The following is an 18,024-nucleotide window of genomic DNA, read 5'->3' as shown; positions in this document are numbered from 1 at the left end:
AAGAAAGAAAGAAAGAAAGAAAGAAAGAGAGAGAGAGAGAAAGAAAGAAAAGCTATACAGAAAAAGGAGTGACTGAAGCTTTGGAAAAGTCAGATCGAATCAAAGGGCATAGTTTTAGAAGCTACCTTATGTCAATCTTGTCTACAAGAGCTAGTTCCAGGACAGGCTCCAAAACCACAGAGAAACCCTGTCTCGAAAAAAACCAAAAAATAAATAAATAAATAAATAATAAAAAAAAAGAAAGAAAGAAAAGCTATACATGAAAAGGAGTGACTGAAGCTTTGGAAAAGTCAGATCGAATCAAAGGGCATAGTTTTAGAAGCTACCTTATGTCAATCTTTATTTAAAAATGTTCCTATATGCATGTGAGTATTTTACCTATATGTATGTATGTGTCTAATATGTATGCCTGGTACTGGGGTCAGACGAGGGCATCAGATCCCCTGGAACTGGCATTGCTGCAGATGATTGTGAGCTACCATGTGGGTGCTGGGACTGGGTCCTCCAGAGGAGCAGCCAGTGCTCTTAACCACTGAGCCAGCACTTTAGCTCCACACGCAGATTTCCAGGGCATGTTTTACTGTGCATAGCCAGAAAAACGCCGGAACAGAGTTCATCCCCTGGAAGAATAGGTGAGAGCCTGTTACAGCCTGCCTGGTTGTAATGCCTTTGCCAGTGTTTGAGCATTTGTTTCCTGGTCTAAGCTCTCAACAAAGGAGTGTGAGAGAAGTCCAGCGAGATGGCTTAGTGGGTAAGGGCGCTCATTGCCAAGCCTGACGTGAGTTTGGTCTCCAGAACCCACGTGCTAGAGTGAGAGAACTAAGTCCTGTGAGTTGCCCTCTGACCTCCACACAAGTGCATGATCACACACACACACACACACAAATAAAAGCTTCTTACAAATTTTAAACAAATAAAAACAAGTAAATAGCCGGGCGGTGGTGGGGCACGCCTTTAATCCCAGCACTCGGGAGGCAGAGGCAGGCGGATCTCTGTGAGTTCGAGACCAGCCTGGTCTACAAGAGCTAGTTCCAGGACAGGAACCAAAAAGCCACAGAGAAACCCTGTCTCGAAAAACCAAAAAAAAAAAAAAAAAGTTTTTTGTTTGTTTGTGTGTTTATTTTCTTGCAATGCTAGAAATTGGATCTAGGACCCTGACATGGTAGGCATGTACTCTATCACTGATTGCATCCTGGCCTTCTTCAACTTGTTTAAGCTAATAATTTAGCCATCTTTGATTTTTCTTTTTTTAATTAATTTATCATATATAGAGTAGTCTGACTGCATGTATGCCTACTCACCAAAAGAGGGCACCAGATCTCATTATAGATTGTTGTGAACCACCATGTGGTTGCTGGGAATTGAATTCAGAACCTCTGAAAGAGTAGCCAGTGCTCTTTAACTTCTGAGCCATCTCTCCAACAGCCCCCTAACTTCTTTCTTTAATCCTTTATCCACCTATTATATGCGTCCCACTTGTGGTCACCTCCCTCTGCTGTCCTCATCTACAGTATTCTGTGTCACTCAGATGAACAGAATAGCCTCTTTGCCAGTTCCATTATGTCTGAACTTGGTTCTCTGTACATAACCTTGCCATCTGCTATAGCGTCATCTTTTGAAATCTAAGTCATTTTATTTATTTGTTATAAAAATCTTTCAGTTGCTCTGCCATTTACTGAGATTTAAAGACATCTTCTGTCATCTCTACAATGTCCAAGAAGAGCCTATGGAATCTGGCCTGTCCCCACCTCTCTGATCTTTTTTGGAATAATCTCTCTTTCCTTTGTAGTCACGTCCTTGGCTCACTTCTGCCTAACTCATTTGCACTGCTTACCTCTGCTGAAAGTGCTCAGGAAGGGTTCCACTGAGAACATGGGATTTAACAAATTAGAAAATTTGGATGAATGGGGTATAGTTGGTAGACTTACACACAGAAGACACGGGATTAGCCAAGGCTAAAAGAAGTAGGAAAACTCATCATTGAGAGATGAGATTTTTATCCCATAGGAAGTTAAAATGCATCTCTTTTAGTGATGACATGGCATGGAAGCTATGTTTTTAGGTGATTAGTCTCTTTGGTTTTTAGAAACACAATTTAAATTCAAGTAGACATCAAAGTAGTGCAAATAGAGGCTAGGGATGTGCCCTTGTTGGTGGAGGGCTTGGCTGTCATGCAAGAGGCTGTGAGTTCAGTTCCTGGCATTGGGTAGGGTGGGGTCAGGGGTGGATGAGTGTGAACGGGTTAGGTGCAGTGGCACAGACCTATAGTCCCAGCTGCTTTGATGGATGAGGTATGAGGACGACTTGAGTCCAGGAATTCTAGGCTGGTGTGGCTAAGTAGATACTTGATACCCATACACACACATACTTGGAAGTGTAAATGGCAGGGACAAGGGGACTCATTAGATGACGCGCGAAGGATCCAGCAGCCTATAATAATTGATTGGGCGTGTGGGGCGGAGCCCAGGGTCTTAGAATTAATGACTTTAAGGTGAGAGCTGCATGAGCCTAGTCTAGGAGGGACAGTCAGAGTGGAGAAGACGAGAAATTGAGCTGCAGACTGTGGGAAGAAGGCCGTCCAGGTGGGATGTTGGTCCTGTCTGGCAGGTGGTTGGTTTCCCCAAGGCATGCCAAGAGAACAGGCTGGTCAGGTACTGTAGTGGGACACAGTGGCACAGTCTCGTGGGCACTTCAGAGCTGGCTTTGCCTTCAGGAAGTTGGATGACACGGGGCTTCTCAGGCTAGTAGACGGGACTGAACAGTCCTTAATCACATAGGAAGGGAAATAAAATGAGGAGGGTCTAGTTCATACAGATGTAGTGGGGGAAGGGTGCAGTTAGAAAGTCAAAGTTAGGTTGGTGAGTTCCGAGCTACTGCAGAAGCTTCTTAAATTCCCTCTGCTGCTTAAGGATCAGAAATGGATGACCCCAGATATAAGCGAAATAGATCCAGTTGCGAGGCTCTTGCTGTTCTTGGAAATGGTTTTGTTTTTGTTGCCCACCTTCTCTTCCACACCCACAGGGGTTCTCCAGGTAGCCCTGGCTGTCCCAGTACTCACTCTGTAAACCAGACTAGCCTCGAACTCAGAGATCCACCTGCCTCTGCCTCCCAAGTGCTGGGATTAAAGGTGTGCACCCCCACTCTCAGCTTGATACTCAGAGGGGTTAAACTGTTCAGTGATATCCAATAAGTGGCTCAGCCAGACATGAGTTCACGTGGGCTCATTCAGGAACCTTAGAGATTAACTGTTATCCCATCACTTCCCTGAAGGCAGCTTGACATCTATAGTGGATATGGGGACGTCAGATAGGGAGGTAGGCTTAGAAAGGATATGCTAAGTGGCGCTGAGTCTGAAGGAATTGCTTGCTAGTCAGGGGAGGCTTGCTAGAGCCATTTAATATGCCTTTAATATGCCTGGACTTAGGTTAGAATGTCTAAGCTGATTTCTTAGATTGGATGTAGAGTTGAGCATATGGACACACGTGGCTGTACGGAAAATATTTATGTAGAGATGTAGATGGTACATGACCTCGTGAAATGCTGGCATTTAGAGATACAGGGGCAACAAATCTGGGAGTGTGGGAGTTCAGAGAATGGAAGATGATATCAGAAGCTGAATGGTTAGATGTGCTCAGTCAAAAAGGTTTTGAGGAGAAATGGGATATTGAGAAAAGATAAAAGGCCATTTTATTGGCCATCAGCAAACAGTAAGGGATAGAAGCCAAGTTTTGTGGGGTCTGACACAATTATTCTGAAAAACAAAAAAAATGAGGTATTGTGTGGGAAAATCAGATATCTGGGAAAAAGCAGGCCTAAGCAAATGCAAGGAGAATAAAGGTGTCTGTTAGGGCTTAAGGAAGAGGCTAGTGGAGAGTGAAAGCTAGGGAAAAGAAGGGGGAGAGCAGGAGTGGGTAGGGGGTAGAAGTAAAAAACCCATTTGTTTTGTGTATTAGTAATAATAATGAGAAAAGCCGGGCAATGGTGGCGCACGCCTTTAATCCCAGCACTCGGGAGGCAGAGGCAGGCAGATCTCTGTGAGTTCGAGACCAGCCTGGTCTACAGAGCTAGTTCCAGAACAGGCTCCAAAACCACAGAGAAACCCTGTCTCGAAAAACCAAAAAAAAAAAAAAAAAATAATAATAATGAGAAAAGGTTGCTGGGTGTGGTGACTCAGGCCAGTAATACCCAGCAATTAGGAGGTGGAGGAAGAAGGGTTAGGAGTTGGAGGTGGACCAGCCTGGCCTACATGAGGCCATGTCTCAAAACAAATGAGAGAGGGAGGAGGGAGGGAGAGATAGTGAGGCCTTTCTGTTTCTCATGCTGTTAGGTAGTCCCACAGCCGGGTGTTTTTAAGGAATACTTCCAGTCCAGGGTCCTGCCATAAGCACTGTGCTTGCCCAGCTTGTAGGATACTTGGTTTGGGGATATGTTTTCTGTTTGGGGCAGGAGCTCTGGAGGAGCAAGCGTTGCCTCTAGTCTATCCCCGGTACCTAGCAGTGCTTAGCACATATAGGTGTCCACTGAGAGTTTGTCATGTGTCTGTCTAGAGTCCTGGGTTGCTCCATGCTGGGTAGTTTCAGTTCTGGGTGCTCTGAATTAGAAGGTTTTTATTCTATTCTATTTATTTGTTTGTCTGTTTATTTAGTTTTAATAAATCAGAGTCTTCCTGTATAGTTACCTGGCCTTGTACTTACTGTGTAGCCCAGGCTGACTTTCAAGCCTGAAGTCTTCTGCTTCAGCCTTCCCAGTACTGGGACATAAGTATGAGCCACACGTATTATGTACTGGAAAATTTCTAGGCGTGTTCACCGGGTTCTTGGTCATGGGAAGAGTTGAGCCGCAGTTATCCTTTCGGTGCTGGCCCCTCAGCTACTCTCATTGGCCAGATGCTTTTCTACTACCTCTAGATTTTATCTGGCTCAGAGCCTCATCCTGACCTGTGTATGGTGAAGGTTCGGCATGTTGGAAAGTTCCTGCGTCTGTGGGATGCCACGTCTCTGACGTCACTGACCACACAGTTTGGGTTTGAGGGCTCTTGGCTCTTGAGCTGGTCATTGTGTTCTTCACAGTGCTCCTGTGCAGAGGCAGATAGTTTTTCTATGGGACTCGGGGAAGAATCCATGTATTCTGAATAAGCAGTCCATAGAGGAAGGAGGAAGAGGCTCCAGGTGACATTTACAAGGCTGTGTGATTTGTGCAGCCTGTAAAATTCGGGCTCAGTAACAGTCAGTCCCTAGAATATGATGCTTCAGGGCACACAGGCTTTGGGAAAAGCTGGACCTGTGTTCATGTTGTCAAGTAGGAAACGGGAGAAATAAGAGGTGCCCTGTGAGAAAGGCCAGGGTCTTGAAAGACTGTCACTATGGCAGTGCTAAAGAATGATCCCAGGGTCGAGTGCTGTGTCGCCACCCAGCTGCATCCCCAGCTGAGATAAATCTTCCAGTTCTGTTTTTCAGAATGGCGACTATGGTTAGTAATAATAACAACATACTGTGTTTCTAAATTGCTAAGAAAGTAAAATTCAAATGCTTTTACCTCAAAATATAAATATGAGGTAGTAGATATATTAATTCATTTAATTTAATCAGTCCACAGTGACTACATATAGGAAAATATCACATTGTACCTATCCTATAAAAGGAAGGAGAAAAGTAACATTGTACACTTACTGCCACTCAAACCTCAGGTCTCAGATTTATCTGTTGCTCCGGTTATATCATTTACTAAAAAGATCTTAAAAGAAGACATTCAGCTCAGAATTAGTGATGTCTTCTGTTGTAGATCCCCTTAGCTTTTGACAGGAATAGTTGCACAGTCTTTGCTTACCTTTTCCGACCTTTACTCTGGAGTTTATGTGCTTTGTAGTGTGCCCCCAGTTTGAATTTCTGTGGAGGTTTCCCAGCTCCCCAGAGACTGCCACAGGGCTGCTAGCAGTGTTCTCCTTGTGTGCTAGCAAACAGTATCTGGAGTTCATTGCTCTCTTTACTGATACTTACTTTTATTAGTTATTGTTTGTGGTTTTTTTGAGACAGGGTTTCTCTGTGTAACCCTGGCTGTCCTGGAACTTGCTTTGTAGACCAGGCTGTCCTCAAACTCAGAGATCCCCCTGCCTCTGCCTCCCTAGTGCTGGGTTTAAAGGTGTGGGTCACCACTACCCGCCTTACTTTTATCAATTTAACAGTTCATCTTAGCTAGCTTTTGTTAAAACGTTACTTTATCCCTTTGTTATCTTTTGGGGAAATACTTTAAAACTATTCAAATACATTTTCAAATGAAACTATTAATTTTTTTTTTTTTTTTTGGTTTTTCGAGACAGGGTTTCTCTGTGGCTTTGGAGCCTGTTTCCAACTCACAGAGATCCGCCTGCCTCTGCCTCCCGAGTGCTGGGATTAAAGGCGTGCGCCACCATCGCCCGGCGAAACTATTAATTTTATTTATTTGTTTGTTGTGTGTCTGCCTGAGTGCCTGTGTGGAGACCAAAGGTTGATTTCTTTTTTGGAGACGGGGTCTCTCACTTAATCAGGAGTTCACTGATTCAGCTAGACTGGTTGGCCAGCAAGTTTGGGAATCCGCCTGTCCTGGCTGCTTACCCCAGCACCAGGGTTATAAATGAGTGCCACCGTGCCTGGCGTTTCTGTTTGGAATCAAGTCCTTGTGTCTACACGGTCACTTTGCCCACTAAACAGTCTCCTCAGCCCCTGGTCCTAATTTATGTTCCTCCTGTCTCAGCCTCCAGAGTGCTGCTATCGTAGGAATGTGCCACCCATGCCCTGCTTTGTTCCTTTTATTTATCTTTCAGAATAGATTTTGTGATGTGTATGTGTACACATGTTTGTGTGTGTGTACATGTGCATCATGTGCATGTCTAGTGTGGAGGCTGGAGGTCAGCATAAGATGCCTTCCTCCATCACTCTTCACCTTACCTTTCGAGGTGGGATGTCTCCCTGAATGAGGAGCACACGCTTCCCAAGAGCAGGAGGCTCCAGGGACCTCCTCTGCCTCTCCACTACTGGGACTTTAGGTGCATGTCACCATGCCCAGTTTTCTCATGTGGATGCTTGGGATCTGAACTCAACCCCTCATACGTGCATAGCAAACACTTTATCAAATGAGACGTCTGTCCAGATCCACATAGAGGTTTCTGTCTAGTTTTTTCCCCCTGAAACAGTCTTGTGTAGCCCTGGCTAGTGCCATACTCTCCATGTATTAGAGGATGACCTTGAGCTCCTGATCCTCTTGTCTCTGCTTCCTGCGTGCTATAATTATAGCATATGGCACCATGCCTGGCCAGCTTTAATTCATTACCGGTACTATTTAATGTAATACTTATGTTTTTAATGTGGACATTGAGAATCTTATCCATTGACTATCCCATCATTTTGTTAGCACTTTATTATTTTTGATCTGCAAGATGTTTCAGGTTTCTAGTTATGAAATCAACCATTTCTCCAAGGAGCCGTGGCTGTTTTTAGTGGTGAAGTCAAAGTTAGAAAGCAAGTTCATGGTACAGTATACACTGCTACTTAGGGAGGAAAAATCGGGGCCCTGGGTCCTCTCAGTGACAGGATGAAGGCAGGAGGTTTATGTAAATAATAAATAGGTATCTTATCTGTGGATGAATACATGTATCTGTATATATTTATTCATGTACATGCATATGTATATGTATTCATGTGTGTAAATGGAAACACACACACATATATATATATATATAGACATGTTTACATTTGTATTTCTATATCTGCTTGGATACTGAAAGCTGTAGGATCACACAGACAGCTCCAGTGAATCACAAGGTTAATTTTGGCTTTTATTCTTTACATATTTGTAACTCTTTTCCCAGATGTGAGGACCGTGGTTCTCACTGTCCTATATATTCCTCATTTACTGTGTCCCACCGACCCGCCCCAGTGTGACCAGCGCCTGTCTCATTGCTGCTGGCACATCCCTTGCCTGGGAAGTTGCTCCTCTGGCTCTTGTCACTCCCCACCACCAGTGAATGACTGCCCTGTTTATTGATGACCTTTGACCTTTGGCAGGCATTGACGGTTCTTGCAGGCTGTCTTTGGATACACCTTTGCACATGACTGAAGCTTTGTCTCCCCTGTTGGGCTGCGGAGGATGGGGTGCCATCCTTGTTCCCTGGGGGATGCAAATATTATAAGGCTTGAGTTCCTGTTTCTAAATACCCTTGCCAGGTGGTGGTGGTGACATACTCAGGAGGCAGAGGCAGACAGATCTCTGTGAGTTCAAGGCCAGCCTGGTCTACAGAGCAAGTTCCAGGACAGCCAGGGCTACAAACAGAAACCCTGTCTCTAAAAAATAAAAAAGTTGAAAATAGAGCTCAGGACAAGTCCTAACTCTGCATGCTGTCTACGTAATTTTGGGTGCAAACTGAAGAAGGGGATGGATATCCTTGAAACATTAGTATCTTGCTTTTTTTCTCTTTTAATTAGCCTTGTTGTGACATGGACAGCCCTAGTTAGCAAAAACAAGTTCAGTCTGGGGCATATCAATTCATTGAGTAGAGAAGAAGTGCCTTCAAGTCCAGTAAGCTTGACTTCAGAGATTCTTCTGCGTAAAGGTGACCTAGTAGCCTGTTATCATAGGTTTCCCCTCCCTCTAGAACTGTGTAGTTTATAGGTACGTTAGATTAGCGATGTGGTTTGACATGGTGCTTGATATCTAAGGATTTGGATTTGATTCCCAGTTCTCCTGTCTAAAGCCCATATGACTTTGCCAGGTAACTTCCCTGAGGTCTCACTTCCCAGGATCCATACATTCTCCGAATGTATGTTCTTAAAAAGCCCGTGCTGGGCAAGAGCCTGACTCAACAGGGTCGGGAAGGGCAGCCCAGTCCGGGCTTCTAAGGGTCAGCCTGCCTTTTTACGGTTCACCCTGTGTTTGTGCCTTAGATTGCTCTTTCCAGGACAAGTTCCTGTAGACCTTCTTTTTTCTCTTTCCTTCATGGTCTGTTCTCTTCCTTTTCTTTTAAGCCTTTTCTGATTTAAATGTATAGGTAGGTAGATTGGAGTTTATGATAGTTAGTGCATTTCGATGAGGCTGTCTCCTGATCCTAGGTGTATAGAATTGGTTGTAGTGATTCTCATCCATTATCTGGGGGCAGTAACAGACCTGGAAAGGGGAGTCTCGTTGTCAGCATTGTTGATGTTTTGATCCTTTCCAGTGGAGCTGTCCTGTGTGCTGCAGGATGCTAAGCAGCACCCCTGGCCCCAGTACTCCTCGTTTACGACAGCTAAAGATGTCTCCAAACACTGCCAGATGTCCCCTGGGAGAGGGGGTGAAATTGTCAACTTCTAAAAACTACGGGCTATAAATATTGCCTCCCTAATAGCAATTACACAGGAATTGTTAGCTACCTGCTTTCCTGGTAGTCTGCCCGATGATGTTTTGACCTCTGGAGATGACAGTATACAGTTGGAATTTGCACGAGCCTGTAGTCAAAATGCCAGTAATAACACAGTGGTTACTGAGACAGTCTGTTTGCATCTCACCCTTATAGGGCCACAGTAACAACGATGGTTCTGATAATAAGCTGCCGTCTGTTGATGCCTTGAATGTGCCAGGCAGTGCCCTCATGAAGTTTAGTTAAATGTATTCACTGGAGAGAACCTGTGAAGTCTGCCCAAGTCTGGTGCAGAATGTCCCTGTCAATTTAATAACTCAAGTGAACATTATATTTTACTCTTGAGATGCTTAAGTCCAGTTCCAAGAGCCTAGTAGTATCCCAGGTGAGGAACAAAGGGATCATTTGTTAGCGATGAAATATGGCTACTGAACCATGCTAAGAGGGCCAGCAGAGTTTTCTTAACCAGCATTATCCGAGGTGGGCAGATTGTCTTGTGTCTCAACCAGGGTGTTTGTGGTGTTCAAATGAGCCCTCAAGAGATCTAGCCTCTGTACAGAGTATGAGCAGTTGTGAGTTGCTTTCCTCGGAGGCTGTTTTCAGAGAACTATCAGGCCAGTACTGATTTGGATTAATCTTTAGGACCTGTGACATCAGCCTTTAAGGGTTCATGGGGCATCTGTGAGAAAGATAATCCATTCATACACATTAAGTTATATGATATACACGTTAACTCTATATGATATCTCTTAAAAATAAAGAAGCTGAGCCAAGTGGTGGTAGTGCACTCCTTTAATCCCAGCACTCAGGAGGCTGAGACTAGCCTGGTCCACAAGAGCTAGTTCCAGGACAGGTTCCAAAGCTACAGAGAAGATCTGTCTTGAAAAATCCTGTCTGAGACAGGATTTCTCTGAATAGACCTACTTGTTTTGGAACTTGCTGTAGACCAGGCTGGCCTTGACCTCAAAAGATCTACCTGCCTCTGCCAGTGCTGGGATTAAAGGTGTGCGCCACCACTGCCTTTCTGAATCTGTATCATTCAGATCCTGATTGTCTGATACAAAGGTTGGAAAATGTTTGTTTTGTTTTATGTGTATCGTATTTTGCTTGAGTGTTGTATGTGCACTGCATGCATGCCTGCTGCCTGTCAGAGGTCAGGAGAGGATGTCAGATTCATTGGAACTGACAGTTGTAAGCTTCCATGTGGGTTCTGGAAACTGAACCCCAATCCCCTGGAAGAGTAGCAAGTGCTCTTAACTGTTGAGCTGTCTCTCTAGCCTCTACAGGTTGAAAAATTTGAGGAGGGAATTTATTCAAGATTTTATTATTTGGGAGACTGGAGAGATGGCTCAGTCAGTGAAGTGCCAGCCTAGTGATGATCACCGGGCTCAGTGAAAGACCATGTCATTAAATAATAATAATAACAACAACAATAATAATAGTTGTTTGGCTTTTACTTTTTATTACATTTAGTTCTGGCCACTCAATTGTTTTTGGAGACTATCAAGGCTTTTTCTTTTGTCTTGTTTGTTTGCTTTTTGTGGTACTGGTAATGAAACCCAGGGCTTTGCACATACTAGACAAGGGCTCTACAGCTGAGATATATCCCACCTTTATTTTTAAGTCTTAGAGTTTAAAGTAAGTAATGACTAAAAGCTCTTTGAACAAGGAGTAACAATTGTGTCCATGCTGTCCTGTGGGGTCCCTTGCTGGCCTTATATAGGCCTCCTTGCCTTTTTAAGATCGTTACTGTTACTTGTTTGAAACAGAGTCTCCCTGTGTAGCCCTGGCTCTCCTGGAACTTTCTGTGTAGACCAGGCTGGCCTCCAACTCAAAGAGATCCACCTGCCTCTGCCTCCTGAGTGAGTGCTGGGTTAGAAACAATGTACCACTGTGCCTAGTTCCTGTGTCCCCACCCCCAGCCTCCCACTCAAGATCTTGCTCTGTGTCCTGGGCTGGCCTTAAACTCATGATCCTCCTGTATCAGCCTTCCAAGTGCTGGGGTTACAGGCCTGTGTCACCACACCAAGTTCTGTTGGGTTTTCTAGTTCTTGTGTTTGTGATGGCATCAACAAGTGGTTGTCACAGGACACAAGCAGAAAGGGTCACAGTAATTAGACTGTTATTTCTTAAACCTTATTGAGTTAGAATATTGTTAAGGTTTTCAGGATGACTTTTGATGACTGATATTTATAATGTTAGTAATTGACTTTTGTTTTACTGTGCTTTATGAAAGGACTTTTTTATTGTAATATATACATGTTTAGCATGATGTGGTTTTGCAAACTGAATATACCTGTGTAACCAGCACATGACCAGGAGGACTTCCTTGTGATCCTTTTATTTACTGTGTCTTCCCAAGGTAATGGCCTTCCAGGTGAAAACATAGTTTGGTTTGTTTTCATACTTGATATACATGTGTGTATACATCATTTATTCCTGTATCCAGCCTTTTTCATTCAACCTATTAGTGAGGCCCATCCTTACTGTTGTGTTTGTTTTCTTATTGGTTAGCTCACTTGTGTGATTGAACCACAGTCTGTCTGTCTTTCTGTCTCTCTCTCTTCCTGTCTAGACAGGGTTTCTCTGTAACAGTCTTAGCTGTCCTGAAGCTCGCTTTGTTGACCAGGCTGGCCACTAACTCAGAGATCCACCTGCCTCTTCCTCCCAAGTGCTGGGAGTAGAGGCATGCTCCACCAGACTCAGCCACAGTATATCTCTATACAGTCACTGAGCATACTATCATAATGCTATGGAACGATGATGCATTTATTTTGAATATATATATATATATGTATATATATATATATATATACACACACACACACATATTACTAGAATTGTTAGTTTGCCGTGTCAACATTATTATATAATGTTTGGGGTTTTGGGGGCTGGAGAGATGGCTCAGAGGGTAAGAGCACTGGCTGCTCTTGCAGAGGTCCCTAGTTCAATTCCCAACAACCACATGGTGGCTCACAACCATCTGTAATGAGACCTGGTGCCTTCCTTGCCAGCAGTACATTGTATGCTTAATAAATAAATAAATCTTTAAAAAAAAATGATTGGTTTTTTTTTCTCTTTTTTTAGCCACGGTCTCACTCAAACAAATCATATTAGTTTTAAATACTTATTCTTTATTTACCAAGGAGATTATGATTCATCTTTTTTTTTTTCTTTCTGTTTGTGTGGTTTCATGCATGCTTTTGAAAAACAAGTCACAGGGCTGGAGAGATGGCTTGGTGGTTAAGAGCATTAACTGCTTTTCCAGAGGACCCGAGTTCAATTCCCAGTACCCACATGGCAGCTTACAACTGTCTATAATTCCAGTTCCAGGAGATCTGAGACCTTCACACCAATGTACATAAAATGAAGTTAAATAAATCATAAAAAATTTGAAAAAAAAGAGACAAGTCACACATAAGCCAATTATGTACTTGTTTTCATATAAGAGATGGTTCTTTGCAGTGTCTCTGCTGCACATTTCCTTTCTTAAAAAACATACTTTATGGGTTGGAGAGATGGCTCAGTAGTTAAGAGCACTGGTTGCTCTTCCAGAGGACCTGAGTTCAATTCTCTGCACCTACCTGTGGCTCACAACCATCTGTAATGAGACCTGGCACCCTCTTCTGGCATGCAAACACAGACGCAGACAAAATTCTGTATACATAATAAATAAATCTTTAAAAACATTTATATATAGCAATGTAGTTTGCATATTAAGCAACTATAATAGAATGTTTTTAAGTAGTTTTAAAAAAAGAAAAAGGAAAAAAATTCAGGTTAAAAAAACTCCCCAAAATGAGTTAAAAATAGTAATTTTTTTTCCTAAGTGGGTCAGTGTAATACATGTATTCATTGACTAGGCATACCAATTCCCATTGCACTAATGGTCAGTGGGATTAGAAAGAGAGCCCAACTTTCAGTCACTGCCTCAAAGTAACGCCACATGTTGGATCCTTTTGTAATGTAAAAATGGCTTACTGCTTCAGTATACAGAAGCTGAATTCACAGATACACTGTCCAAATAAAGAAATCTATGTTGGAGTTGAAACTAGAAGAAAAAAGTGCTTCATGTACTCATTGTGACTCTGTGTCCTTCACCCCTTTCTTGTATGAGACAGGGTCTCACGTATCCCAGGTTTGCTTGGAACTCACTGTGTATTGATGATGACTTTGAACTTCTGATCCTCCTGAATGCTGGGATTCAGGCGGCCTGGATTATTGGTCTGGGCTGAACCCAGGGCTTCGTTGCCTCGTAGGCAAGGATTCTACTAACCAGGCTACATCCCCAGCCCATAGTTTCCTTTTTATGGGGAGTGTATTATGAGACAGGAGGACTCTGTTGGCAGACTCAGAACGTTCTAGGCTCCTTCCACTGCCTGTGTTTGTTTTACATAGAGAAGGAGAAAAATCCTAAAACCTTGTCCTTGGAGCAGTTGTTGTGACTCACCGCGGTCTATTACTTAGCATCCTAAGAAAGGTAATGGGGTCAAGGAAGGACTGTGAGGGTGGTGCTGGGAGCCAAGGAAAGCCGAGCATGATTGCTCTAGGTACAACCTGCCACCTCCCCTTCCCACGCTTCCTCTTTCTCTGTGGTTCCTGCTTTACCACAACCTGACTGACTACTGCAGTTGGACAAGTTGCCTAATCACCAGGTTTTGTTTCTCCTCGGGGTTGAGGATGGTGACCATCCCAGCAGCTATGAACCACTGTGTAAGGAGAATGAGAAGATTAATGAGCAATTTACAAAACAACGACTTGAACAAAAGTAGGAGTGATTGTTAGGGTTACGTTTGTACAGTGCTACCTCACACTCACATTTTGTGATAACCCAAAGACCATGTAGGGGGTCTTGTGATGTGAGCCGTGCAGGGGGTATTGTGATGTGAGCTGTGCAGGGGGTCTTGTGATGTGGAAGCTCGCCCTCACCTGTAGCTACACCCCTTAAAAACCCTGTGCTAGGAGCTGTAGCTGAAGTTTGGTTCCTTTGCTTGAGTTACAGTCTCTGGAAGGTGTTCCCTGTTAAATGTGAAGAACTGATCTTTAAAGTGCTGGGTGGTGGTGGCGCACACCTTTAATCCCAGCCCTAGGGAGGTAGAGGCAGGTGGATCTCTGAGTTCGAGGCCAGCCTGTTCTACAGAATGAGTTCTAAGACTGGCTCCATAGCTACTGAGAAATGAGAAACTCTGTCTCGAAAAACCAAAAAAATTAAAGCATAAAAAAAAAAAAAGTGCTACTGCTGTAGGGGTCGTTTAAATTGTATCCACTGTATTTTTTTTAAAGTTTTAGTTGTTGGTCATGAACTCTTTTTTTTCAGAGGGTCAGGGCATAGAGTAAGAACAGTTGGGCTTCTGTGTGGAACGAGGGCACAGCTCCAACTGTGGGAGATGAGACCTACCCACAGATTTCAGTCCGTCCTCATGTTCTTGAGTTAGGTCTTTTATGCCCCTAAGGTAGAAGAGCCGTGGCTAGATGGTGCCCTCAGACACGCTGCTGGTCTTTAGATCAAGTGCTCATAACTTACCATGCTGAGGCACTGGAGGCTTCCCCATAGCACCAGGAACTCTCTCTCTCTCTCTCTCTGCCCTGCTTCCAGTGATAGCACTGTGTTTTGGCTGTGTTTCTGTCTGAGTGCTTACCTCTGTGCTCTTCCTCCACATGCAGGAGCCTCGGAAGATCCAGTTTCCACTTATTGGGAGTGGATGGGTGGGTTCCACAAAGGAGGTTTGGATTTATAAACCTAGCTATTAGCACGATCACTTACCTGTTCAGGTTTGCAGGTCATTATTTCTAAACTGGCAGATCTTGTGGAGCGCAACCAGGGTGGGAAGAAAGCCAGAAGCAAAGTAAACTTTCCCAATCTATTATTAAGCAGACTGTGGAACCCTGAGCGATACATGAGAAAGACTGTAAAAGGTCATCTGAATAGAAGGCTATTTACATAGTAAGATTTTAGAAGCAGTAAATTCACATTCGACTTAAGAGATATTAGAAGCTTCATAAGTTATAAATCTGTTGGTTTCTAGCGTTATAAATCAGTCTTCCTTCTGTGGAACACACTGATCCACTCCCCAAACCACATACTCCCGGAGGCCAACAAGATGACCCGGCTGGTAAGGGGACTCACCACCGATCTCAAGGACCTGAGCCGATTCCCTCAAGCTGTTCTGACTTCCACACACAAAAATAAATAAAAATGTTATAAAATATTAAAATTCCTAAAATTAAAAAATTAAATTCTTAAAAACGTAGTATAGGGATTTAGAAATGACTTTCTGTTATGCAGATTTGTTTTGGAAAATATGAAATCTAGGCCCTTACATGTTTTACTTCATAATTTTTTTTTTTTCGAGGCTGGGTTTCTCTATGCAGCCCTGGCTGTCCTGGAATGCACTTTGTAGAGTAGACTGGCCTCGAACTCACAGAGATCTGCCTGCCTCTGCCTCTGCCTTTCAAGTGCTAGGTTAAAGGTGTGTGCCACCACTGCCCGGCCATAATTTTGTTTGTGTTTGGTTTTGTTTTTTCAGTGCTGGGGATGGAACCAGAGCCTGGCACGTGCTGGGCTCCTAGTCAGCCACCAAGCTCCATCCCCAGCGGGTGACTTTCAAGCGGAGGTTCTAGTCACACCAGGCTTCTGGGGCTTCTGTTGGGGTTGCCTGCTTTAGTTCTGTTGAGAGGCCTGGCTTCTTCCTTCTTCCCTTCTACTCTGACCGTCCCGTCTTTCTTCTCCTAAATTGGGCTAGGTGCTACTCTTTCCTTACTCCATTGTGCCACCAGGCAAGCCTGTCAACAACTTTAAACGGAGGTAGCGTGGCCGAGTGGTCTAAGGCGCTGGATTTAGACTCCAGTCATTTCGATGGCGTGGGTTCGAATCCCACCGCTGCCACATTCCTAGCTTTAGCTGGAGAGATAGCTCAGTGGTTAAGAGCATTGGCTGCCCTTCTACAGGTCAGAAGTTTGATTCCTGGCAACCACGTAATGGTTTTTTTTTTTAAAAAAAAAAAAAGATAAATGCTTAAAAAAAACCAAAAAACAAAAAAACAACTTTAAAGATAAATTACTTTCCTGTCTGCCCGGTGCTTGTCTGTGTCTTGCAGAGCAAGGGCTCTGGTGTCCTTGTCTTTGTAGTGGATGGATGTACATCCATGTGGTGCCCGGACCTGGGCCTCCATGGGCCTCCTGAAATGTTTGGATGTGGGGTGGGGTGGGGTAGGCTTCAGCCCACCCCAGCAGGGTGTAAGTTGTGATGTTTTTGTGAAATGATTTTGGGTAATGGTTCACTCTCCCTGAGCTTCCACTTCCGGGCAACTTATTAAAATGCAGCCTATGGCTGAGTGGGTCTGTGGTGGACTCTGATGTTTTACATCATCTCACCGAGCTCCCGGAAGGGGCAGCACTGCCAGTTCTCCAGTTACAAAGGCCTAAGTAGGACGGTTGGCTTTTGTGAGTATAGTTGTTTTAAATTCTGAAGAAAACACAAGTGAATTCTAAACATGCCTCAGTTTATCAGGATGCAGAGTGATGGCAGTTCTGTATCTTAGGAAGTTTCCAGCATATGGTAATATCCCTAAAGCTGACAGCAATTTAATTGCTCCTACAATTTTGACTTTGACAAGTTAAAAATACCAAATAGATGTCTGGGAGAGCATGTGAGTTAGCATTTGCTCCTCATCTAAAACACGGGATGCTTGCTTATTGAAGACGAGGCTTATGCTAATGAGGAAGCCGAGCTAGAGAGACATGTGATCTCCTGGGTATAAATATAAGTCCACAGACAGGCAAGCTGTTGATGACTCCATCCTCAGAGGAGGCGTCCCCAGTCATTTCCCCAGTTCTCCAGAAGGTAAGGATCAAGTCTCTGTAGAGAGGATGCTGATACACTGTCTGGAAACGAGTCCTCTTGACAATGTTGCCCATGTTTCCTTTTCCCCTTTTCCTTCCTCAGGAAGCCATGGTATTTGATATGCAGCATTGCTAGTTGGGAGGTTTTTGGCTATTCTTGATTCTGTGAACAAATGTCTACGAGGAGTTGCATTGGTTTTAATGTGTTTGTCTCTTTTCAACTACACTAGGGATCTGAGGCAGGTAGAGAGCTTCAATGTCCAAATGCTCTCAGCCATGCCTAGGACTCCAGTCATTCATTCAGAAAGAGTATTTGCCGGCCTGCAGCTGTCAGCCCCTGCTAGTCTGTGCTGCTGCTTCCTGCTTTCTGTTTTACTGCGTGTGCAGGTTGAAATATAATCTTGCTACATAACCCAGGCTGGCCTCTAACCCTCTTCATCCTGCTTTGGCCTCCTGGTTATTAGGATTACAAATGCCTGTCATAAGTTAAACATTTTTTTCCCTACAAAATTTAAATCTGGACAGGAGAAGTTGAAAACCATCTAGAAGTAAAGTATATATTGCTCATAGTTGAATTGGCCATTTTTATATAATGAGGTGGATGTTTGTTTGTTTGTTTATTTGAGACAGAATACTAAACAGGTTGGCCTTAGATTCCAAACAGAGCTCCTTATGTATCTAAGAATGACTCCAACTCCTGAAGAAAAAAAAATCTAGCCGGGTGGTGGTGGCGCACGCCTTTAATCCCAGCACTTGGGAGGCAGAGGCAGGCGGATCTTTGTGAGTTCGAGACCAGCCTGGTCTACAAGAGCTAG

At 43.8% G+C, this 18,024-nt stretch overlaps 1 protein-coding gene and 1 non-coding gene across 3 annotated transcripts in view; both read left to right on the top strand.

The window, feature by feature from the left end:
- Ide (insulin degrading enzyme) overlaps positions 1 to 18,024 on the top strand; it is a 90,229-nt gene that overhangs the window by 5,697 nt on the left and 66,508 nt on the right. The window lies entirely within an intron of this gene.
- Positions 16,172 to 16,253, top strand: Trnal-uag. Its single transcript has one exon. It is a non-coding gene; the product is annotated as a tRNA-Leu (tRNA).

This window comes from Microtus ochrogaster, chromosome 8 (genome assembly GCF_000317375.1).
Source record: "Microtus ochrogaster isolate Prairie Vole_2 chromosome 8, MicOch1.0, whole genome shotgun sequence".
NCBI lineage: Eukaryota > Metazoa > Chordata > Mammalia > Rodentia > Cricetidae > Microtus > Microtus ochrogaster.
This window is presented reverse-complemented; position numbering and strand designations above follow the sequence as displayed.